This window comes from Amblyomma americanum, chromosome 2, assembly GCF_052857255.1.
Source record: "Amblyomma americanum isolate KBUSLIRL-KWMA chromosome 2, ASM5285725v1, whole genome shotgun sequence".
Classification (NCBI taxonomy): domain Eukaryota; kingdom Metazoa; phylum Arthropoda; class Arachnida; order Ixodida; family Ixodidae; genus Amblyomma; species Amblyomma americanum.
Genome location: NC_135498.1, coordinates 37,552,704 through 37,577,251, shown reverse-complemented (window position 1 = coordinate 37,577,251; position 24,548 = coordinate 37,552,704). Strand labels below are relative to the sequence as shown.

General features: G+C 47.8%; 1 protein-coding gene across 5 annotated transcripts in view; it reads right to left on the bottom strand.

The window, feature by feature from the left end:
* Positions 1-24,548, bottom strand: part of LOC144121014 (uncharacterized) — a 178,828-nt gene that overhangs the window by 45,762 nt on the left and 108,518 nt on the right. Inside the window, exon 1 of one of the 5 annotated variants that reach the window (XM_077653915.1) lies at positions 13,859-13,973. The exons of 3 other annotated variants lie outside the window; for them this stretch is intronic. The gene's annotated coding sequence lies outside the window, so the exon portion shown is untranslated. Of the gene's footprint in view, positions 1-4,259; positions 4,433-13,858; positions 13,974-24,548 lie in introns of those variants that run through there. One more of the 5 variants, XM_077653916.1, reaches the window with a different exon arrangement.

The following is a 24,548-nucleotide window of genomic DNA, read 5'->3' as shown; positions in this document are numbered from 1 at the left end:
CTCCGCCCTTCTCCTCACAAGAAGCGTGCCCCGCGCTCTCCATTACAACGCTGGTCGCGAACCCATTTCCCAGCATTTAGTATAAACTAGTGCAAGAGCCGTAGTTCTGTAGCGATAGCTACATTACGGTAGCATTTCGAGCCTTCAGCGCGGTGGCGCTGCCACCCTGTGGCTGTGCCGCCACGCAGTGGCTGCGCCGCCACGCTGTCACGTGGTTGGTCACGTGGTGCGGAGCAGCTGCCGGCGGCGCGGCTGATCAGGTGGTTCCTCACGCGGTTGGTCACGTGGCCAAGTTCCACTCGGCCAGCTGTAGCTATCGCGTCACTCCAGGTTTAACCAAAGCTAAACCACCGCCAATTATTTTTTAGAGTGGTAGCTATACTCGATGCACCAACTCCTCTCAACACGTGACCTGTGCGCTGTCTGAGTTTGACATTCAGCCTAGCCAAAATCAAAATGTACCTAGATGGAAAAAAGACGCAGAAAAAGAAATCACATCCACGACAGCGAGTGGAAACCGCGGCTGCACGAACCGATCAGCTTCACTGGAGGCCGCGCGAGACCGCTATAGGCTATCGCCAAAGCCGAACACGCCGCGTGTTAAACTGCACCACACACTCGCGATGTGCTTTGGAGAGCATCGTCTTCTTCAACTTCCATCTGCTCCGTCCGGCGGCACTGCCCACCCCATCACCGTCTCCTAAGTAGCACCAATGCGAGCTTTCGCACTGATTCGAATGTAGTAAACATTCTCCGCAGTTTTTCAAAATTCCAAAATTTGGCCCGGCCCAGCTCCGAAGTTTCACCTTGGTATATCAGGACCACAATCGATGTCCAACCACAATTCGGCGTGCCCGATACGATAGCGACCTCCAAATTTCGCCCGGGCTATTGCCAAAATGGTATTGCTCGACAGTTTTGTATAACCGTGGTTAAACACCACCTAACTTTTTCCTTCTTGCATGACTTCTGAAGGTGTTGCCCATACACGAATAAAAAAACCTATACCCGTTTTTTTTCTCAATCATCTAGTACAAAACAGGGTGTGTGGCCCATACACAGGTACCGCCCTTAGACGAGATTATACTAACTACAAAGTTGTGCATCGTTCACTGCTACCTCACACCTCGGAATATGAGTGATCAGAAAACGGGGTGATATCATGGATGGATAATTTGCGATGGATAGGGTTAACGATCCCGGAGAAGGACAGCTATCATTCGGAGTCGGCGTAATATAGCAGCTACATCGTAATGACTCGTAGGGAAACTCGTTTCTTGATCCATTCAGAGCGGACACCAGCTGCACCCAGAATCGAGTGCAATATGGAAACAAAACATTGCAAAAGAGATGAAGAGGAGGACTGTGCATGGTGCAGCGGTACCCGAGAGAAACCTCTACAACAGCTTGGCCTTTGTTTGAACAGCCCAGTCATATTGTCGTTTGGAGCCACCATACTTGGGTACAGCCAAAAGTCCGTTTTTACTGCCGTGCAAAACTTTTGAATGGAATCAAGACGGCTACCTTGTTAATTTTTTTTTAATTTTTTAAATATTATTTTTATCCTTACAATTATCATTATCATTTAACTACTCAGCAATAAACGTCGGTATCGATCGCCTGCGTGCGTTATGAATTTCCCGTTTCATTTCGTTGTTTCTTTTTGTTTACTTTTTCCGTCCTTACCATTCATTTTAATTTCGTCCAGGCATTATTTACCTCAAAAACTCTCTGCGCCCCCCAATTCTTAGACAATCTCCCTATGTGGCCATGTGCCATAGTATGTGGACAACAACAACAACAACCCGAGTCATTTTCCGCCGGAGTTGCTTGATTACATCAGTTACGATCTAAAATACCTATACAAGCTCCTTGTGAAAATCTGGCGCACTGATAGGGTCGAAATTCGGAGTTTTGATAGACTGTCACGACCCCTGTGGCATATTCAGACGGACCGTCAGAGCTGCCTGGAACAGGAATACCTATATCTACTAAACTCTTGCTAACCTCTCCGAAGTAGCCACGCAGAATTGCCGCGCTTTAAATAAATGTTTCGTATTTGGCTATCAAAGAGCACCCCTTTTACAAAAATTTCTTTACAATCTCTAGAATGTCCATAGACTTCTGTATATAAAGTCTACAGACTCTGTTTAGACAAACCCTAGAGAACGGTCTAAAGGCAATACAAATCCTATAGACAGTTTATAGAAAAGCTATAGATTTCTGGCGATACACTTTTAGTAGACTTTTATCTATAGAGAGTCTATAGACAATGAATAGGCAAGAATAAATATCTATAGAAAGGCAATAGTCTACAAAAAGTCTATAGACTTTCTATAGACCATTTCTGTAAGGGAATGCCTGGCTTACAAAAGAAGACGCAAACAGCAAGCAAGGAATAACAATTGTTGTCCGCTCTTCCTGGCGACATTAGAGAGTGTTAGCATAGAGGTGTGCATGTTCCGTGGCCACGATCCGCTTATTCTGGCTCCCAGCTGCGCGTGCGCAGCTGCAGGCGTGCGTCCGGGCCCTCGCAGCCATCTGCGCATGCGCGAATTACTCCTCGCGGTAGCTAGTCGCTCTATGCTCAAATACTGCGTTAAGTTACAGAGATGTCGTTACAAGGCAAGCGTAGTAGGCACCTCGTATGCGGCCAGCGCGCCTCAAGGGGGCACTGGTGTGACAGATGACGCCACATAAGAAGCTACATGGCGCCAAGGACGAAATATGGCAATGAACACCCGCGGGCAAGTCGTAAGAGGAGTCGAATGAACCAGTCTTCCACCAAGGCATCTGCGAGTAGACTGACCTTTTTTTTTCTCACCCGGAGGAGGTTAGTGTTAGATATGCGTCTAACACTATCAGAGGCCACTGGCCACATAGGAACCGTATTTATTTTGAATACCCTAATAGCTTCGCAAAGTATTACTTGTTACTTGCGGAAGGAAGATGATCGCGCAAAATGCAAAGCCACACACAATTTGTAAGAAAACTATAAGGTGAAGCGCTAGACAAGCAAAGCAAACAACCACGCGCAGTGTTCGCGATATATAGAACAGAAAATAAAACTAAATAATCTTTGCGGCAAGTAATACGGAACTATGACACACATTCCAATGATGCACCTGCAGAGCTGTACGAAATCACATCATTGTGCTCGCTGACTTGTGGACATACGTGTGCTCCGACACGTGGTATAACCGTTCATCCTTCCTTCACATTTCAATTTATGAGTAAAATTTATGACGTAAAACAATTTATGATCCACTCCCTTACAAAAGTTTCGTTATACAATCTCTAGACTGTCCATAGACTTTTGTCTATAAAGTCTATAGACTCTCTATAGACAAACCGTAGGCAACTGTCTATAGGCAATACAAATACTATAGACAGTCTATATACAATGTATAGATTTGTGGCCATACACGTTTATTAGGCTTTTGTCTATAGGCAGTCTATAGACTATGAACAGACAAAAATAATTATCAATAGGAAGGCAATAGAGTCTATAAGAAGTCTATAGACTGTCTACAGATCATTTTTGCAAGGACAGCAGGCTTACCGACCCCGCGGACGGCAGGAATAATATTGACAGTGGCAGTCTATAGACTATGAACAGACAAAAATAATTATCTATAGGAAGACAATAGAGTCTATAAGAAGTCTATAGACTGTCTACAGACCATTTTTGTAAGGACTACTTCGCGCTTGTCTCATCCTAGGACTTGCATCTGTCCTTCATCGTGGCTGAGCGACTTGACCATGGGCGTTCCTTTCGAAATTTGATTCCTGAAATTCGCGGCCATGCAATCATGATTTCGTCTGTGCCCCTATATGCTGCGCTCGTCCTAAGACACCAGACATATTCTGCGTAGACTTGATTCCTGGGAAAAATCGTAGGCGATGCAATCAAGTTTTCCGCCTTCGCATCCCGCGTCACCGACCGCCACGGATTGATTTGCCTATTTGCGTGAAACCAAGGCTCTACACAGTGTGGCGGAAAAGCGCGAACAAATTTTATATTATAGTCTTACAAAATACGTTTTCTCCAAGTGCTTCTTATATAACATCCACGGTAAACGCTCTCACGACCACACATTACAAACAAAAGACTTACGCCAGTACGCTCAATCGTAAATAGGGCGAATAATCTCCCTTTTTTTGTAGAAATAGATCAATAAAACTTTATTCAACATTTAGAACGTTGAATAAAAAAAATATGGAGTGTGTAACCACGTAACGAATCTAATAAAACTCACCCGTCCATTTAAGCGCTATCACCAGGCCATTCTTCGCGAATATAGCGGGACCAAATCCACAGCGACATTCGACTTCAGCGTTCCGGGTTACATAAAGACACAAAATGCCACGATGTTTGCCAAACGCTGCTTCCCACTCGTGGCACCAATCAAGCACGAGAGCTTTCGAGAATGATGAATACCCAAAACACGGCCTATATATTGCAAACAAGCGCGGGCGAAAGCTGTTCTATTTCAGCAGAGAACACTATAGGCAGAGCACAGATTGCAAGCGCCTGACCTTTCGTTTAAATGCTAATAACTGGTGCCCTATTCAACACTGACAATAGGAACACCTGCGTTCGCCTCTCAATCGCTCTGGCAGCTGCGAAATTCTCAACAAGACGCGATTCGAAACGACGTCGTCTTTCAACGTTAGAAGAAAATAAAGATTGCAAGAAAGAGGGAGCACATTTTTGTCCGGAACAAGAAGTAACGACGCATTCTCGCAAAATCCGCTCCAACGTGCTCCATATGGCTTAGGAAGCGCCACAAAGGGCACTGCCAGATGCGCGGACCAGCGAAAACTGCAATCAAGCATTTGTTCGTGCCCCCGATGCGACACTCATAAACCGCTGCATTTCAGCGAGGAAAAAGGAAAACGAAGGCATTTCTATCAAGGCTAAAAATAAATAACCGTGCCGCCGAACCCGAGCGTAAGAAAAAAATTGAAAAGGTGGGTGATTGACGGCATTGTGCAGCTGTAAAGAATGTAAAAGAGCTGACTATTCTAAAAAAAAAAAATCATCCCTCGGTAACAGGCCTGCGGACACTACCGAACCTGCTATTTATCGCAAAGTCCCGAAGAGAAGCATGAGCAACGGTACGTCAGAGAAGAAGCAGGGTGAGGTAAGTAACTCCAGTGTGTTGCGCGTAAGAAGACCGGTGTTTTTACTAAAACCAAGTCGCACGGCTGATGGTTAACACGAAATGGATAGGGTAACTTGACAAAGCATGGAGGGCACATAATTACCATTAGCTGTGACAACACGATAGTATAAGAACCTCGTTACGAGCTTCCATTCGCGACCGCAGCTGACGCTTCCTTGTCACCGTCACCTGTCACCCTGCCACATTGGCAGGTGATAAGGTTCTTCCCATGATGGCATTGACAGGTGACAGGGTCTTCCCATGACAGCCACCTTCCGGTCTCCATCGCTCCCCCCTAGAAGAGGAGAGGGGAAACTTCCCGCTCCATTTAGCAGCCTGCCAACCGTGGCAGGTGCCAGTCGATTTTTCCACGCACCAACTTTGGCAGGTGTCAAAGCGTGACGCCACCGATGGATGGGTGCGGAGACTCGGGGCTCTTAAGCTTTCTTATAACAATCATGGGCGCATTTTACGTCGGCATCTGTTGCAGGTGTGTCTCAGCTGCGTTCAGGTAGACATAAGTGTAGCATGAATCACGGTACATGCAGGGTATTTAATTGCGCATGGGTTACGCGGGCTTCAAAATGATTGAGTGCCAGAGGTAACGGTGCGCACAACTTGCTACGAGTGCATTCATGCCGCCACGCTAGCTATCACAGCACGAATCTTGACAATGAATGCGACGTCGACATGCCACTGCCCTCCCACCCCGCACGTTTCTGGACAACTACGTCAGAGTGAGTGGCAAATGAGCCGCGTTGTGTGATAATAATAATAATTGGTTTTTAGGGAAAGTAAATGGCGCAGTATCTGTCTCATATATCGTTGGACACCTGAACCGCGCCGTAATGGAAGGGATAAAGGAGGAAGATAAAGAAAAAAGGTTCGGGTTCGAAACCGACCGCGGCGGCTGCGTTTTTATGGAGGAAAAACGCTAAGGCGCCCGTGTGCTGCGCGATGTCAGTGCACGTTAAAGATCCCCAGGTGGTCGAAATTACTCCGGAGCCCTCCACTACGGCACCTCTCACTTCCGCGTTGTGTGACCCATGCAGTTTCCCACGTAAGCGGTGTGCCGGTTGACGGACAACGCCCCTTCAACAAAAGTACCAGGTTGCCAGATCGCGAGTGCATGCTCAGAGTGCACGCTAGAAACACCGGGAGTTCAGGGCTTAGTACTGAGGGATGCATGCTCAACGCTGCTTATGTGAAAGATGGAAGGAATGAAGCTTTATCCCATCCTACCCACGCTTGAAGCGGTGAAAAACCTGGCAGTACGCCACTTTCTACCCAAGCAGCCTAGAACGGGCAGATCAAGAAAAGGAAGAACCCACTTATCACGCTCGGTAGTGTAGGCTGCCTTGTAGTACAAGAAGGGGACCGAAAGAGCCTGAAGTAATAAGCAGAAAGAGATAAGAAATGAACCACGCATACCAAAGGACGCATGCAAAATACAACGTTCTACGGGACTCGTCGCCTTCACGCACTGCGAGATTCGCCGAACAGCTATCGGCGACATTTACCCGACGAGGCGACGAACTTGAGTTCACTGCCGCATGGAATGCCTATCCGCACGCGGACGTCAGCCGATCACAGCGTCAAACTGAAGACATGCGCGCAAGACGATGCTTTCCGCGCACTTGCGCTTGCCGCACAATAGAGTGTCCATCATTCCGACCAAGCACGCACAGGCATGCAAAAATTCGATCCCTCGTCAAAATAGCACACGTCACAAAGGCATCGCAGTGGGAGGGTCCGGTAGTGAGACTTGATTCCAAGCAACGGTAAAACGCAGGGCAAAGAATAAACGACACAAGCAACTCAGGCAAAATATTTTGCTCCACGCACGAATATTCAGACCTCTTAATGCTTGAGAATGGTTCCTGAACAACTGGCGCACTCAGGGGCATATTTAACTACTTGCCGTATGTGATCCATACCACGGATTCTCCAGTGAGCAGATACCCCATAAAAACACCACGGCTTTTGGCTCCTCTCACTGCAAATCGGTAAAAACGCCACTTGTAGACATGGAATATAATGTACAGGACTGTCAACAAGAGGGCGTCGATAACAGGAGACCGCAATGCAATCGACAAACGCCACTAGTGCTACCGCATGATATTTCGAGCTGAGCCGTGCTAAAACCATCTGCTATTTTTTCTTTAACGGCGTGAAAGATTGCTCTATAAATTCGCCATTTGCTTTAAATACAATTTTCAATCCTTTTTTATCTTTGAATTTGAGCCATCAATCCTCTAATCATTCTTGTTAACTTCTACCGCGGATTCATTCCCATGACCATTGTTAGCACTAAGACCTAGACCCTCAGCGATAGTGACTGCGCCTGTATCGACATCCTGATCGATACCACCACATTCGACTGAGATTTTCAATTGCTTCTATAGATTTAACACGCACTGCACATGTGTCATCTCCCTGGCTAAATTTCTTTTTGTAGCTTCGCGTTCTAGACATCCTGATCTATAGCTTCAAAGTGTAGGGCACTGCTTGCTGAGTTATCAACTCATCATATAACGACTCGTTCCTGATCTGCCTTATCCAATTTAGATGCAATTCTACAGTCTGCTTCTATAGGCGACAATTATGTCGAGCGCCATCTGTCGACAACGCTGCGAAACGAAATGCAGCACCGAACAGCGAGCGGCGGATAGGCAGGCGGGAGCATTCTACCAGGGGGCTCTATTCGCGTCGCAGTGCCCTCTGCCGGATGTGCTACGCAGCTTCACCCCCATGAAACATTAGTCACATTCTCTTAGAGCAAAGGCGGCTCTGCCGTCTAATTTACTCCAGTGTTGTACCACTCCCAAAACCCGTGAGAAACCCAACTCCAAGGTCTCCGTTGGACAGGCCAACCAGGATCGCGTGAGCACAGAGGCCACATCCTGTAGAGCGCCCAAGGGAATAAGATCCTCACTATCCCGGAATGTAATATGGTCGCTTTTGGTCGCGACATCCCAAGGCGATGACGTCGCCGCTTACTGCGCAGAATGCCCCTCATTCATCAGTCACTGCAAGAAGCAACAAATATTCTGTTGGAAGCCCACTGCTGTGTCTTTTCAATTTCAAGCACATTGATCAAGTGTTGATTTCATATTATTACAAAATGATGGTGATGTTGCGATTGTGAGGAAAGGAGAGGCGCCTTGGGGGTCACTAAAAACTTCCTGTCTCCAAAGACTTCCTGCCTGATGCAACTGAAGGCAGGACAATGACCGGTTAGCTCTCGCAGTGCTGATGGCCCGTGCGAAGCTTTGCGGTATCATTGTGACTTACTTATCCGTGCAGCGACAGCACTCGCCGAACCGCTAGGTGCAAAAGTCATTAATACAGCCACACACGCAGTCCTCGCAAACATTGTGCATGTACCATGGCTTCATCTCTTTCACTTCGAGAGGCGACACACTACAATTGCTTGAAATTACTGATACGATGAATTGTATGTAGTACACAAGGCGGTCGAAGACCACTCAAGGCACCCTCCGGTCTTGCCGCAAGAGCATAGTCACCCGATGACAATAGCTGGAAAGCAGAGGTGAATTTCAAAAATAAACCTCATAAATTGCTGACGCTCTCCAGGCCTAAGACAAAGCCGTAGTACTGTCCCACCCCTTTCTGTCCATCGAAGATCCCGATGCATTGCCTACGTGGGACAGACATGCCTGCATAAGATGACCACAGAGGAACAACGCCTATTGTTCAGGTGGTGAAAGCGGGTGCTTGAGTGATTACATACTGCACCGATGTCGATGTCATTTAGTCGGGAGAAAGTGCCATGTATAGTTACTGCTGCAAAGTAAACTAGAAATCTACGCGCAGGCAACGCCGGCAAGCATTAGTCAATGACAGCTCCCTCGAGTCGATCGCGATGCACGTTGGGATGGCATGACTCATCACAATACAGTCGTAGCAGCTATTCAGGCAGATTGGCGCACTATGGCAGGCACTTAGTGGGCTCCTTAATGTTCTAGTCAATACAAGCAAGATCCTTGATCATAACAATTCGGGCCAAAAAGTTTGTCTTCAAGCCTTCACGGTTCTTGCGGCACACGGGAAGTCCAAAATGTCCCGAGAGAGACTTGTTTTTCCCCCCACTAGGCCTTCCTACCTTCAAGGATGCTGTAAATGCAATCGCTATACTGTTCAAAACCACACCCTGCGGCCTGAACACTTTACCAAGATCGCACATGACAATTGAACAAAAACCGTGTGAACACAGCGATCAGCAGCCTGAACTCCGTCGCCGAAGCTATGTTTTCTATCTCCCCATGGTTGAGACATCTGAACCCAATTGCGCTGTTTTGATGTAAAGCTGATTATCAGCGCCTTGTTGCCCCAAAAGCATTAAATATGCGAAATTGCTCCAAGCTGCCTCAAAAGCCAGGTGCGCCCAAAACGATAATTTTCGCAGTATGTTGTTGTTCTAGTAGGGGTGGGCGAGTATCCGAAATTTGGAACAGCTTGTGAACAGCGCTCATTGTGACATTCGATTTACTTTTTTTTTGCTCAATCTCACTCATCAGGAACACGTAACAGACCTCAATACGAGTTCCTTCAGCCAAAGTTCAGCGGCTTCACAGCTCGACGGATTATCACAACACTTGGAAAACGCCAGCTGCAGCAGCTGCCACTTGTGGAGGCGTTTTTCATCCGGGTCCACGCAAGGCTTCAGCCTTACATCGCAAGTGCTACCGAGGCGATCGCACTCGGCTTTCTCCTCGCAGATGACATTCAATGCGAGCCCGTGACGCTCTTCGCCACTTTCCAGCTTTCAACTTTTACTTTGAACTCAGCGTCGGCAGCTTACCTTAATAGCGACGACGGTGATTGTGTGGAAAGTTAATACGGAGAGATCTCTTCGATTATAACGTCCGGTATTCTAAAACACTCTGAACTCTTCTAGGCCGCTGAGGATCGCACCGCAGGCGGGGAATTTAGCTGCGCACAGAGCTTTACTAGTAGCTCCGTGGAACCGAGATCGTCGGCAATGCGCCAAAGCCCCGAAGCAATTGCGACGTAACTACACAGCTTAAAAGGGACGAAAAAGTAAAATTCATGGAAACAAGAAGGTGTCCCAAACTTAAAGGTTACCCTACCAAAACACTACCAGCGTTATTGCCGACTGTGTTGCTGAAAAAAAAAAAACATAAATGAAATGCTCGATTCCTTCCTTCCCCTTCACCCCCAAGAAATGCCGGTCATGTTGCGTCATTTTGTGACGACGTCTGTCCTCCAGCGAAACATTCGAGTAATCATAAAAAAAAACGAACGAAAACAAAACCACCTATTCCGCCGATAACACACGCCTTTGTTAATATATTGATTAACAGATGGCGCCACCTTGCCGCGACCATGGTAGCGATTGCGAGAGATTGTTTCTGGCTTGTACTTCTGAGGCTGCTGCTCGCGACAGCTTTGCAGGCCGACTGAGCTGCATGGGAAACGGGAGACGCTTCGAAATCGAAAGAGACGCTGTGCTCGTTTCCTACTTCAGCGTTACTCTGAGTCAAAATAGTGCTCCACGTGAAAGCGATGAGCCAATCGCAGCTAGCGGAGAAGTCACCTGTCCAAGCACAGTTGACGGAACTCTCTAGGGGTGTCGCTACAGTCTATCGCTTTTAGTGCGGTAGCACTACTAGGAGCATTTTCCGATTTCGGCATGCGAACGTACAGCTGGCAGCAATATGAAAGAGAACGCCGGAGCGCGTGGCCTCAGCGGTACCAGGGGCACACGCAGAAAGAGCAGCCGGTTGTGCTTTCTGAGCATGAGCATTTTGCTACCGATTCTCGCCGCGTCTCGGAAACAGCGCTCTACGAAGTGCGGCGGCCAGGCGTTCCCATGTTCTCTTTCATATTGTTTCCAGCTGTAAGTACGTCCCTGAAGCCTACTTTGTGACAGGCGGCCAACCAGTCCACCGAGTTGAGGGCAACCTGCCTCGTGTGTGCACCTAGCAGGTCTTTAACTAAAGGCATTTAGGGTGAAGGCTTTCATGATAAATTCATTGCGGGTAAAGGCCTTTAGGTATAAGGCCATTATGGCAAAGACCTGTAGGTCAAATGGCCCTAGCTGGTGCTACCGCAGGATTTTCAGCGCTTATCCATGCTAACCCGTCTGCTATTTTTTCACGTATTTTTATGGCTTATGCAAACTGTTTTCGATAAAAATAGATTATTCGCAATCTTGGTTCACTAATCTCTGAACTTAGCCAGGTTCTAGTATGTTCCTTAGGGCCCCATGAAACAGGAAGAGCTAAAAAGCCCAGCGCGCAACCAAATTTTGTCAAATTGCTTCGAGGATGGACCAACCTTGATGAACAAACTTGGCAGCGAGAGCCACGTGTTTCAAGAACACCGCTACAATGGTCATCCCCACTTTCCGCTAAACAACCTAAGAAGGTGTTGCTATGCCAATAACTATGAATATGTGAAAGAGAAGTGCCCTTCATTTCTAATCGCTACTTTTGAGTCCACGTTGCAGAACTCGAACAGGCCTGGAAACACCCTAAATTTCAACATGACAACATTCCAAACTAGGAAAGCTACGTTTGCAGGCCGAGTCGGAAAGTACATTACCTACACTAGAAATACAGCGCCACCACACAGAAAACTTTTTTCTTCGGTGGTACTGTGAAGCGCTGTGAAGAACAATGAATGGTGACACCCACTAAAAAAATAAACGGATGTATACAGACTAAAGGCTTTCAATACATGAAAATAGGCCAAAGTCAACCCCTCATAAAAAAGAAGAAATAAGTTATGTCCCTCTGACGCTGTTTCTATAGTGGGGATTTCACTATACCATTTAATACGTAAATTCCACGGCGCCCTTACACTGACTGTCCGAAAGGATGCATTACATTAAATGAGACCCATCGTCGCTTTGGAGACATACTTTGCATCTGCAAAGAAAAATTTCACGTCCTCACAAATTGTAGTCGTAATGGTAAGGAGGGAAGCGCCAAGTTATTTTAAATTTTGCTAATGACCTATTCAAAACTTTAGCTGGAAAAATCAACAAAATCTCACAACAAATTCAATAAAAACATATGGAGGATCAAAAAGATCTCAGCGCAAATATCTGTGAAGGTCGAGAGCATGTAACCAGCCTAAGAAAAATAGAAAATTTAGCATCTAGATCACTTCAACCTTTTTTTTAGATCACATTAGATTTTGCAGACAAATGTTAATTGCGACATCTGATAGACAAGTTCGTTCTGCACAAATGCCCGTGTAGTTGCTTACTACTATTCTTTTTCCACCTGCACTTCTGGATTGTGTACATAACGTGTATACAAGAAAACGTGCCAATTCCCAAGGATCTGAGTTGCGATCGTCAGATAACTTTTTCTGCGACAAGCCGCTGTTCAGATGATCTCACGTTAAAGCTACAACAGCTCCGAAGGCATGTATGAAAACGCATAGCATAAGCGTTCTTCTGGCAGTGTACATGAATCGCCTGTTTATGATGACCATGACGGCTACGTTTTGAGATATATAAGGGAGACTGATTGTCACTTTCGCGTGAAGCCAAGGTGTTAAGACTGCGCATCAGGGAACGCAGTCATTCGCTTGCCTTCATCGACCAGAACTTTGGCTCAAGGCCACACAGCAGTTTCGGCCGCTGCACAGGTCCCTTGCTGCCCCCGTCGCCACCTTAAGAACCAGCACACCATTACAGCAAAGGCGCCACGTCCGGAAGGTTTGCACTACAATATATAAACCTATTCCAAAGTGTTGTACGAAAATGAAACTGCAAACTTGGCGGCTTCGTTAAGTGAACTGCGATATACTTAACGATAACATATTGCGGCGGCCGCCGCGGTGGCTGAGTGGTTATGGCGCTCGGCTGCTGGCCTGAAAGACGCGGGTTCGATCCCGGCCGCGGCGGTCGGATTTCGATGGAGGCGGAATTCTAGAGGCCCGTGTACTGTGCGATGTCAGTGCATGTTAAAGAACCCCAGGCGGTCGAAATTCCCGGAGCCCTTCACTACGGCGTCTCTCATACCCTGAGTCGCTTGGGGACGTTAAACCCCCATAAACCAATATATTACGGCGTGGCTTATTAGACAACGCTTATGATCTCTGCACGCAAGAGCCGACTGGCCAAAATCAAACCACGCGGGGCCCACGTGGTTACACGCCGCACTGGGCTTGCTCTATGGTCTCCTCTCAGACAGCAAACATTCTGGTTTGACCGCTTTTAAAGTTTACTAATAAGATAGCGCAACAACATGCATGCACAAGGGATACTCACAGGGAAAGCCGCCTTGTCCCGAGTGTATTAATTGTGCTTGCCCAGTGTTGCGTCAGCTTATTACCTAGAAACGTGCACAAACTATACCAGCAACAAATATTAGAGTTCACTGTATGGCTCGATGTCCATATCGCCACCACTGCGTCGTCCAAGACACTCCGACGCCTAGTCAAGGCACTGCTCCGATGACACGAGCACAACAAACGTTACGTGCGCAAGGCTAATAAACAAACATCGTAAACAACAGGCAAGCTTTCTTGACTTCGCCAATAGATCACTGAACATTCGCTTCAATCCACAACAGAACTTGGCAACAGGGTAATGTCGTTCGTCACCACGATTCCCGAGCTTTATAGATGCACTACACTTCTGTGCAGCAGCTGCAATTCATAAAGCCAGAACAAAAGCTGGTACGAACCTCGAAGAATAGGGTGATATTCACGCCACCACGTGGCTCGGGCTACATCCGAACGGTGGACACTCGCTGCCAAGTTCCGAGCGGTCGCACAGCGTTGGGCGTCGTGGATCCGGCACCTACCAAGGAATGGGCGGAGACGGCGGCACGATACACTGTCCCTTGTCGTGGCGGGGAAACAATCACGCTGTCGCCGTTTCTGCCATGGCAGAAAAAGGCGCGCGACGCAACCACTGCAGGTATCGGCAGCAGCGCAGTCAAGCTCAGCGAGGCAGATGCAGTGGGACGCTCCAGTTGTTAGCACACTCCAAGCCAGTTGCGTGCTTTTTGTTTGTTTTTTTGTTCTTTCGCCGGCAGACGCGGTGCCCTGGCGCACATCATCGCATGATAGAAGCCATGTTGCAGCTGCTCCGTCTGTCAGGTCATAGGAAACGGCGGCATTCTGCAGCTGCGCCAGGTCTCGCACCGTGTGCTTGTCGGAGTGTGTGTGCGTGTGTGTGCAAGCACAGTTGTGGGGATAATGTGCAGCGACGGGCGCAGGTTCATGCTCGCTCAAGCTAAGCTGCTGTGGTTCGGAATACGCCTCATGAAACACCATACAGGGATTCGTCGTAAATGCTCGCCTTGACCCCTTTTTAGATAAACAACGACTAAGCGAACGTCTGCAGTGCGTATCAAAGTAGGTCGCATGCAGGTATTATACATCGCTGTGCCAAGCAGCAAAGCATCAACGCTTCACCATCGCGCTCGCCAAATATTAGGAGAAAGAGTGATGGGGAGTCATAAGATATCATTATTCTAATCCAATTCTATTTTCCTAGCCCGCAAACATTCGTGCGCCGAAAATTTGAACTCGTCGGTAACAAGGCTGCGTCAAGACTTATCCCAATTATACACCAAGTAACCCTCAAAGGTTGCTGATCGATCCTCGAAAGACCGAACGTATTTAACTACAGGCTACATTAACCGCTGCTAATCATACGTCACACGGTGCTAATAGACCCCTTTAGCATACCGTGTTGCCAGTGGCGGAGTACCGGGAGCCCGCGCGCCTCCAGTGCGCATGCGCAAATCGCCTTGACGGCGCCAGATACCCGGCAGCTGCGAGCACGCCAGCAGCATCGGGATTAATCTGCACATGCGCAGTGACGGCGTGCGGGCTCCTGGTACTCCGGTAGCGATAACGGTAACACGGTACACGGTATGCTAAAGGTGTCTAATGACAGGTCACATCTGCAGTCCTACGTTGGGTTAGCAGTTGCCTGCTCAAAGTGCACGGTGTACCTTATCATGGTGGATACTCGAACAAGCAACACCACGAACAAGCGACAGGAGACAAGCAGAGGCAAGAAGAACGCTGCGTTCAAGACAGCGCCTATTTTTGTAGGCCACACGATGCAGCTGAGTTAAATGTGCACGCGTTCGTGTCTTTCGCATTACTGTACCATTCGAACCGGCGCGCGCAGTACGCGCGTGCTTGCGTGCTCGGCGGTTGAGTACCAAAATAAAACGCAGGTGTAAGCCAGCTTTTGTCCTTGTCAAAATTGCTCGCGCGCCAAGCTGTCCAAGATGAACGAAATAGTGCGCGTTAGCTCTGCTGAACGACTGAGTTGCTCAATAAGCACAGCTGCTGCCAGCCTGCTGTGCTCGAGTTGTTTCTCAGCGCTGTCCTTCCCCGAGATAGGGACCTTAACGCTGGGCCTTTAATAAATTCATCTTGTTTGGAAGCAACGGTTTCGTGGGTTGCTATTTCTATTGCCAGCTGTAGCAAATGCACGTTATAGGTTATATCTCGTCGGGGCTAAATTAAAACCCCTCCAAAGGTACTGCTGTTTCTTCCACATTAGTGAATAACAGCTCGCATCACTGACGTGTTGTGCAAGACCTCACCGGTTCTCATTAAAAGGGCAATGACCACAAACAGAAGTCGTCTTGTACCGATTGGGTACCACGTTCTAATCACAAAGAGAGCACTCTTACCGAAAACGAAGCTACTATAATATAAACTCTAAACAAAAATACGCCTATATGGTAGTAAAAAGGGAGTAAGCTGTCTTCTAGGGCACACTCTGTATCAAAGGGATCACGCAATAGGAAAACTTACTACCTTTTTACTTGTTTGTGTTTTGAGCGTAAAAAACACCAAGAAACAAAACAGGTGCCGCCATCACCGGCCGATTTAGCAAGTAAAATGCGTAGACAATGATTTTTTTGTGCGGATCTCGGAAGCTACGCTACACTGACATTCACTTCTAAGCACTGGGAACCAGTTCCCTTTTCGGTAAGGACGTGACCTTCTTGACTCGACTGACGGAAAACTTTTTCGCATCCAATTTTCTCAGCGATAAAGGAGTATTTTGCTACCTGAAAGACGTCTTGTCTTCACCGAACAAGCTTTTCACGAGTCAAAAAGAGAGTAAGCTGTCCTTTAGCGCACTTTTTTTTTTAAAGAGTGCGCTAGAACAGCTTATACCTTTTTCACTCCTTTTTGTTTAGAGTGTTCTACGCAAAAGCTGAAATGTGCGGCGCATAGGGAACTCTAAAAAACTTTTTAAATTGCCTGCAAAAATAAACTCGATATGTTTTGGACTACATAGAACAGAAGAATTTCAAACGATCGTAGCACTGTACCCAAGCCAGCCCCCAGCGACTGTACGCACTACCGAACCACTCTGCACTCTAAACAAAGGGAGTAAAACTGTCCTCTAGCGCTAGAGGACGCTTTACTACCATATAGGTGTATTTTTGTTAAGAGTGTAGAGAATGTGATCGCAGACCGCACATTCTTGAGAGTGACTACTTGAATGCTTATAGCACGCTATACAACAGCGCGCTCACAAAAGATCACGCCGAATTACAACAAACACCTGTTTTGCAACATTTCTAATCACCCTGTCAAATCTCGCACAGGCCGGATCTGCATTCTTATGGACAATAGGAAAAGGAGAAAAATCTACTCTCACCGACAACCACTTTGCACACGACACCACTCCATATTGCTTTATACGCCATGCGTTTGCAGAGCCCTCGCGATGCGTAGTTTTTGAAGATTTATTTCCCCGATGCACATTCGTCTGTAACAGTGTCAGACGATAAATCTGTCATGTCAGCTGACAGCAGCTGTCATTCTAAAGAAAATGCCATTTCTGTACTGCCATCCGCTTGCCAAAGCAATTACGCGCGTTGTCGACCAGCGTAGCTCTGTTTTGTCAGCGTCCAATAAACACTATTTCCTGCTGCGTTCTTGCAATTATATTTAGAATCGTGAATAAACGTACGCTTTCCTTCGAACAAAAATACACGCTGATTGCAGTGTTCCTACACTGAACCTATATCAGCGCATGCAAAGCTTTCCACTCTATATAATGTTCAGCTTCCGACAGAAGCCCTCGCTCTATGATGAAGACAGCAGCATAGGTGACGTGTCATTTTCAAAGTGCACATCAGGGATCCGACAGGCAAAAGCTGTGTTTAATTAACGCATAGAAGTCAAACGCTGCAAAGCCAGCGTGACTTGCAAACACATAACTGGACCCGGAATGAAGTGATGCACATGCTGAGCCTCGCCAAAGGAATCAGACAGGACAACTTCCCGCGACGAAAACGACCATGCATTGTTCCTATCTTGAGACTCATGCACTGCTCCAGACATTCTGCGCTGCCTAGTACGCGTGCACCTTCCAACGCGTGCACCTTCCAACGCGTGCACCCTTGCTACATTCCTATCTTCCACAGCTGGTTCCCCCAGGACAGCCCCATTTGACACGGTTCTGCTGGTCCCCAAGAACGAGACATCCCTCTGCAAATGGTCCACAATGACCAACTTCAAGCAACGAAGACTATAGGAACTTCCTCGAACTGCTACTGTCCCGAGAATCGACACGGTCCGTCCCTAACAGCAAAAATAACTTCGCCGGTAAAACCATAAAACCACACTGTTTCGTGCAGCCTTATGTAACAACTATTGGCCATAAAATAGCCGGCATCTGAGGATTCGGGTAAATGCTAAGCCTAACCAAGATGCGGAGAGGATTCCTGACGCTAAACTCATCCTTTTTACTGATGCTATTAGACTATTCGTGCAACGATCGCGGCCAAGCGGAAACGGAATGACCCCAACAGGCCTGAAAAGTCGCGCACGACGGTTATGGTTTATGGGGGATTTAACGTCCCAAAGCGACTCAGGCTATGAGGGACGCCGTAGTGAAGGGCTCCGGAAATTTCGACCACCTGGGGTTTTTTTACGTGCACTGACATCGCACAGCACACGGGCCTCTAGAATTTCGCCTCCATCGAAATTCGACCGCCGCGGCCAGGATCGAACCCGCGTCTTTCGGGCCGGCAGCCGAGCGCCATAACCACTCGGCCACCGCGACGGCTCAGTCGCGAACAACGTGGCGTTTTCTTTGTAAGAACAGCAACTGCCAGGCTGAACATTAAAGGCTAAGAGCTATCGAGTGTTCATACTTCGTAACTGATGAACAAGTGTTTAAGACTTCACCATCGATGACGTGCTTCTAATGGATTAGTGGACGATGCTTCACAGCGCGCACCGATTTCCAGCACTACCCCTTCAAAATCGACCACGGTAAAAGCTTCATGGATGGCTCATGCCAAGAGGCAAGACGAGGTGAACTGCCGAACGCCATGAGTCCAACATCAACCCGGCCTCATAGTTACCCAACTTTAACATGAAGCCAGAGCGGTACCAAAGCTTTAACTTAACTATTGTCTATAGATCACGCTGTGTCTGCTCAGTCATTCAAGCTAAATGTAAGCTTATTACATGAGCAAGAAAACCGTTGTCGCCACCTTCTTATGCATGGAATGTACACACAGAGGCTCGTGTGCTGCAGGCTATCGAAAAGAAAGAGTGTCACTAAGATAATAGGTTCAGTCACGGTCACGGCGGCCGCGTTTCGATGGAGGCGAAATGAAATGTCGGTTTTAAGAAAATGAAAGAAAGAAGCTGTAACTGAAACACTTCTAGGAAGACACCTGAACCGCGCCGTGGGGGAACCGAAAAAGGCGAGAGTGAAAGAATAAATAGAAAAAAGGTACCTTAGTGGAAGGCTCCGGAATGATTTCGACCACATGGGAATCTCATAACGTGCACAAACATCGCTCAGCAAACAGAGGTCATTTGTATATCACTTCCAACGAAATGCGGCCGGGTTTGAACCCGGGTTCTGCGCGAAATGCAAGACGCCCGTGTACTGTGCGATGTCAATGCACGTTGAAGAACATCAGGTGATAGCAATTTATCCGGAGCCCTCCAGCGGGTGCCTCTTCCTTCTCCTTTCTTTCACTCCCTCCTTCCTATCCCCACGGCGGCGTGTACCGAGAGCTGAAACAGTTAGACAGTTGCTGCGCCTTTCCTTTCCTAAAAGCTTTTTTTTTCTTCTAATATAAACCGCCGCGGTGGCTCAGTGGTTAGGGCGCTCGACTACTGATCCGGAGTTCCCGGGTTAGAACCCGACCGCGGCGGCTGCGTTTCGATGGAGGCGAAACGCTAAGGCGCCCGTGTGCTGTGCGATGTCAGTGCACGTTAAAGATCCCCAGGTGGTCGAAATTATTCCGGAGCCCTCCACTACGGCACCTCTCCTTCCTTTCTTCTTTCACTCCCTCCTATATCCCTTCCCTTACGGCGCGGTTCAGGTGTCCAAAGATATATGAGACAGATACTGCGCCATTTTCCTTTCCCCAAAAACCAATTATTATTATTATTATTATTATTATTATTATTATTATTATTATTATTATTATTATTATTATTATTATTATTATTATTATTATTATTCTAATATAGCGATAACGCAAGTGTACTCTTAACCACTGAAGGACTTCACAATTGGAAACAAGATTCTTTTTTTTTTCATAACAACCGACAACCAATATCAAAACCCCTGACGAATGGCGCCATTACAAGCTCCACATCAATTAAAAGAGCCCAGTCCTTCCCTCCTCAATCTCACTCCGTCCAGTTTGGGGTAATTTCTCCACAATGGTTCTTCATGCATCGAGATTAAATTCATTAACGGCGCCGCTGCGCAAGGGGCCAAAAAAAGAAACTATCTAGATTCCAAACTATGCAGCAACTGCATCCGAAGAGGGCATGATCAGTAAAGTACAAACAAAATCAGCGGTGCACTCTGTTCCAATCTTCACGCTTACAAAAATCCTAATGCGCGCGTTTTTTTTGTTCTTGCCGCCGCGCTGGTGGCAAAGTCCCAGGCTTACACGAAGCTCGCCGCTCTCCACGCGCTGGCTCACGAGCACTGCTATGGAAGCGCACAGCTCCAGATCGCTGCGAACACTGTTTTCACCTGGTTATATCGTTTTCCTCCTCCACCTCTTCTGGGCGCCTTTTCCCCGCACACTCAACGCTCACAGACCTAGCAGCTCAGCGGCACACATGCCAAAACTAGAGAGAATGAAAGAGAGAGAGAGAGAGATGCGTTTAATTATCGCCACTTCCGGTGCGAGCGATCCAAGCGGGAAGCCAGCTGGACGCGCAGAGCCTGTATTCCCAAACCATCGCTCCAGAAAATAACGTTGTACCTGTACACTGCTGGCAGTGTACACGTGCCGCAAACTCAACATCTGCGCTCGCCAGAGTTAACGCGACGAGCCCGCTGTCGGGATTACTTTTTCTTTTTCTTTTTTTTTACGCTCTTCTCTCTTTACGCCGGTTTGTTTTTCTTCCCTTGCAGAGCGGATACGATTCATCTCTCGCGAACAAGTGCGCCGTTTCGCAACTAAAAGTACGTTGGAAATGGTCGTGATACAGTCGCGTTTCGCTCCGAGAACAGAGCGGACAAGACAACAGGAACGAGCGAAGAGAATTAAAAACAGAGTGAAATTGCGCGCAGGTGCTCGGTCGCGTGCTGAGATGCGCGGGAACCTTCTGGTTCGGCGCCTGTAGTAGCGAGCAGGAGTGCGACGCGCGCAGACCTCGTTCCGCCCTCTCGCTCCAACGTCGGTTTGCAACGAATTGTCGAAGCGCGCCTTCTGCTCGCGAAAGAATCACTGGTACGAAACACTGGCGGAGTGCTCACCGTGGAATGACTTACGGCAAGCGAGAAGACGGAAAAGTTGAAGATATCGAGAAAGTTCAAATGTCTTAGTGCCGAGACTCTAAAGGAGCGTTAAATGTACGAATCTTTCTGTCTAGACAATGATGCGAGTTACGAGGTTTGCCGTATAGTGTACGCCTCTTAACTAATTTTAACCGTCTTGTGCTCTTGGGCATCCACCATGACAGGTGCTCACGGGAGTTTGCGCACCTCGCCAGGATAAGAATGCGGCCGCTGAGGCTCGGAATCGAACAGGCGCGCACTTGACATCAGTAGCCGAACACTGCAGCTTCCGTGCCACCACGATAGGCATCGAAATTTCAACGCCAGTGTGGTACTGCAAGTAATCAGCTCGTTTTTTATCCCTATCTACCCCCACGACAGGCAGCGTCAATGATCTTGTACCGCTGCACTGAAATAGAATCTAAAAAAAAAAGGCTGCGACGTGTTCTATACGCGCGGTTCTTTGACGTAGCTTGCTATCTCTAATATGAAGTAGGCACAGAAAAAAGAATTCCGACACCACGAAGTGCGACTGGCTTACCTTGGCAAGCATATCCGCGTTTTGGAGTGACGCGCTTTTCACCCGGCAGAGGGCTAGCACGTGGTGTGAAAAGTTGAGTAGTGTGCAGTCGAACGTCACGCGCGTGACGGTAGACTGGAAGCAAAACAGCAGATGGCGTTGCGAGGAGTCGTCGCGACAATAGCACGACGGGCGGCTGCTACGGACATCGTGGCGCCATCTAGACGGCGAGATGAAAGCGACAAGGCGAAGGAGCATTCATGCAGCCGGTAAAGCTAGTTCCGAATGACAAAGTTTAGCACAGCGCGATGCAGCGTCACTTCGGAAATTCGTTAAGATTATGAGGCAAACAATTACCAAAATGGCCGGACTCACCATTTTACTGAAACATGCTAGAGTTCGCAGGTGTAAGTACGAAAAACCGTTTCGGCCCGTTGCGTTGTATCAAACGACGACAGAAAAAAAGTCCACTAACGGCCGACATTTCTCACACAATCGAGCCCGGATATATCGAACCCCGATATTTCGAATTATTGCCTATACCGTCCGCACAAAATACCCCTTGAAAAATCCTGTGTAAAAGTATAGGAAAGTGCCGCTGCATATCCAACTCCAATTTCACCGTTCATTCGATATAATTAGGGGTTTGACTTCGGTTTAACTTCCCCCTCCCCCACAAAAAAAAAACGATAAAAGTACGCCGAAGTTAGTTTTTGACATTCGGTTTTAATCGAAAATGCCAGTATTCTCAGCATGCAAGGCATAGAAAGCTGGCTGCTAAGTACGAGTTATACTCAGTCAAAGTTGAAAATTAATTAAGTAGGGAAGCCAGGGGCGGGATGATACGGTGGTATTACCGGATAAGACGCGGAGTTGTGCGATTTGAGGCATCTTTCTACTTGCTTACACGCCTCAGCATACTAGGAAGCACCACCTCCTCCTCCCCACCTGTTAGCTAAGCAGTGGTTGTTTTCTATCATCACCCGCTTAGAGCAGTTAGTCAGTTAAGTATGTTTATAAACTGGATGTAGGACACTGACACGGAACCGTGCATGGTCATCAAGGAAATTATTTTGTTTGCGCTACCACGACAATTCAGCCGCAGTTCCATCGCTGCCACCAACACGCAGACCACGTGATGCCCCGCACTCGCGCTCAAACCAGCGCGACAGCCCAAAGAAAGATTGTTAACCTTGTTCCTAGAAGTAAACTTCCGCATGCGTTCTTGTCTGCCGGCTGTCTCATTAAATTTGCGTTACTTTTATTAATAGCGAAAACAATTCCTTCGGCAAGCACACCTCCAAGTGCAAAATCACTGGTAAATTATGTTAATTACTGGAAAACGATACCGACAAAAACGCTGAGTTAGACTCTAAGTGATTTTTAACCACACAGAATTGGCACATTATACACCGAAAAAAAGCGGGTGGGGGTGGGGGGAGACTGGCATTCTGAAATAAACACCGAAAAAAGTCAGCAAAATTTCCAGAAATGAAAACTGAAAAGTCCAACCCCTACACTACGAGATATGAGGGCTTTCAAGGATCTATGAATATAAAGTCGAGAATGATCACTTCCGCCTATATAGCAATTAATTCATTAACGCTATCACGTCATACCCTTAAGGTGGAGCTCAAAGCGCTAACCGCATGAGGCGACGATTCGCAGCGACACGCCCCGCGATGGCATCGCGCGGAGGGCTGAGGGCCGCCGAAGCGCTCTCGCTCATCGCGTTGCCCAGGTTTTGGGTTTGCAGAAAATTTCGCCCATCGCCCGGAAGTGCCGTGCGAGACTAGCCAATAACGGTAGGCCTTGCGGGTGGGTAACTTTTGCACGCGAAAGTCGCTTTTCTTTTCTTTTTTTTTAGCGGGCTTTCAGCGCATCGACAGCAGAAAGAAAAATTGTGTTTTATCTTAACGCAAATTGACTGAACGCTCAAGCTGCCGCGATCGAGCAACACAGAAAACGCGCCGCTCCAACGCCGAGTCCCGTTGCTTGTGCGGTTTGCGCGCCAGCGGCGGCGATGGGCGACGGCGGCGTCATCGCGCGACGTACCGCGAAGGAATATCGCCTCATGCGGTTACTGCTTAAGTGTCCCCTCCAATTTTCTGGTTCTTTTAGCGCGAAAGCGCTACTTCACTAACAAAGCTGAAAAACAAGAGGTATGTGTGAAGCCTCAACCTTTGACATTTGGTGGAGCGCCAGCGGCGGAGCCATCACCCTTCAAATAAACTTTAGGGGACACTTAAAGGGGCTCTGAGACACCTTCCGAGGAGAGCACATCAACTCGCTCAATCACTGCACTTTGTTGTCATGAACACCACAGCCAAATAATGCACTTTACACGCGGCAGAGAATCCACAATCGCTCGCGAAAGTTGGCGAGCCCTCTCCGGCGACTTTTTCATACTCGCCCCCTCCATCCACCGCTCCTGCGTATACCAGTTCACCAGAGGGCTATTGGTTAGATTCTTTCTGACGTCAGGCCTTGGCTGCGGCCAATAAGCGCCGTAGCTCCGGCGGGCCAGGAAGCTGCGCCTCCGGAGGTGTGGCCGACGGAGGAGCGCCGACCTTTAAGCGTGCAAAAAGTCACGAGAGGAGAGGGAAAGGGGCGAAGACGGGTGAAATCCAAATTTTGACTACAGATACTGCGTTTTTATGGATGAAAAACGCTAAGGCGCCCGTGTGCTGTGCGATGTCAGTGCACGTTAAAGATCACCAGGTGGTCGAAATTCTTCCGGAGCCCTCCACTACGGCACCTCTTCTTCCTTTCTTCTTTCACTCCCTACATTATCCCTTCCCTTACGGCGCGGTTCAGGTGTCCAACGATATATGAGACAGATACTGCGCCATTTCCTTTCCCCAAAAAAACCAATTACTATTAATTATTATGACAACAGATACCTTAGCTTCTACAGAGCGCATGAAAAAAAAACTTCTTGCTGAAAGATATTCGTGTAAGCGTCATCCTTTAACATAACCGGCACACCGAAACGTTATTAGTGTCCTCTTTCAGAGCCCCTTTAAACTCCGCCTTCACAGTATGACGCGATGGCGTTAATGGGTACCTCTGCAGCGGCCCGGGGTCCTCTTTG